General features: G+C 35.3%; 1 protein-coding gene across 4 annotated transcripts in view; it reads left to right on the forward strand.

Moving 5' to 3' along the window:
• Positions 1 to 909: 909 nt before the first annotated feature.
• The window catches only part of LOC111467845 (eukaryotic translation initiation factor 3 subunit A-like), an 8,989-nt gene continuing 8,260 nt past the window's right edge, over positions 910 to 1,638 (forward strand). Inside the window, exon 1 of one of the 4 annotated variants that reach the window (XM_023112899.1) lies at positions 910 to 954. The gene's annotated coding sequence lies outside the window, so the exon portion shown is untranslated. Of the gene's footprint in view, positions 1,008 to 1,115; positions 1,139 to 1,638 lie in introns of those variants that run through there. The other 3 variants (XM_023112901.1, XM_023112900.1, XM_023112902.1) reach the window with 3 other exon arrangements.

The raw sequence follows: 1,638 nt of genomic DNA on the forward strand, positions 1-1,638 counted from the left end.
ATAAGGTTACCTTAGCTACGTAGGAGAGTGTCAAACAAAATCTTGCACACATTTTCCTTGTGAAAGTTTGAACTAGATTCATATGATAATCTATGCTATCTTAGAAATTGATGCAATCAATTTGGCATCTCTTTGAGAGTTCGTGGATGAATATTTTTGAAATGTGGGAAAGTTTAATGAGTTTCGATCCTAGCAAACCTCAACAAGTTGGGATTACAATCTTAGGAAGCTCAAACGTAACTCAGACTCATCTCGAAGTAGTCATTTGTTTACATATGAGTGTGACATGACTATAGCGGTGCATTTGTTTGCATATCGATGTGATGAAACATAACCATCTTAACAACAGAGATGTATCGTGTAAAACCACTTCTAACGGTTCAGTAATTGAAAAGTTGTAGTTCATATTATTTACTTAAATTTTAAATATATACACAATTTTTTTATTAAAAAATACGATGTTATAAAATTTATACACATGTAGGGTGTACACGAGTTGGGCTCCGGAAATCTTTTTGAACAAACTAAATTTAGGGTTGGTTCGGTTGGTGATCCTAACAACTAGAATAAAATTCACAACCCAACCCAATCATCTGTTTTCAAGTTGAGCTGGGTTGTAACCTTATTTTCGGGTTGACCGTCAACCCGACCGAAAAAATATCAATTCATGAATTGACCCAAATTTTTATTTTTTAAAAATTCAACCCGACCCTAACAAAAAAAAAATATAACCCAACCCGAACCATAAAAATTAGGTTGGATAGTTCAAGTTAGTCGGGTTCGAGTTATATCGAGTGGCTAGTGGATTTAAATGGGCCATTTGTAAACGAATTACCGGTATAACGATTCCTTTTATGAGGCCCATTTATATGAAAGCCCAAAACTTAAAAGGGTCCTAAAACCCTAGTTCATGTTTTTCCCCCTTAGCGACGGCCACTTCATCTCTTCGCTCTCTTAGGTAATTTCCTTCTCCGCATCTCCGTCGTCAATTATCTCTTCTTCTCTTGGTAGACCTTCAATTTCTCTTTCTCTGCTTTCTTCTGAAATTTTTATTCATCGATTTGGGTTTTCATTTTTGGGATTTTCTGTTGGCAAAACTACGCTGAACTCCGAGGATTACAATCGTAATCTTCCTCGGGTAATTGCGTTGTTGTGTTCGATATTGCCTGGCGTACAATTTGATTTTGCGGGATTGTTTTTTTAGATCTTGGAAGGGGTGTGTTCTTGGTATATTCTTTCTAGACTGTTTTTGGGAATTATTAGGTTAGAGACAGTCTGGACTTTGTCCCTCGAAAAGAGTACCTTTTTTTATGGAGATCGACCTCCAGTCTGATTATTGTGGAAATGATGTGCTACTTTGCACTTGTGCCCTAGATAGATTTTGAAAAAGTTTTGTCATCAGAATTATTTGGGTCGTGGGAGGGATATCTAGTTTGGATGTATAATTGTATTACAGTGGAAATTCTTGTTAATTCCAATTTCTATCAATTTTGGTGTCAATAATTTGTGTTTCTCATTCTATATTTTTGGACGGTTGGGTTGTAAAATTTCAACTACCCCATCGTTTATTTTAACTAAATAGATGAGGTGAATCAATCGAGATTCCTCCCACAAAAAAAAAAAAAAAAAAAAAACGTA

The sequence above is a fragment of the Cucurbita maxima genome, unplaced genomic scaffold, assembly GCF_002738345.1.
Source record: "Cucurbita maxima cultivar Rimu unplaced genomic scaffold, Cmax_1.0 Cma_Scf00035, whole genome shotgun sequence".
Classification (NCBI taxonomy): domain Eukaryota; kingdom Viridiplantae; phylum Streptophyta; class Magnoliopsida; order Cucurbitales; family Cucurbitaceae; genus Cucurbita; species Cucurbita maxima.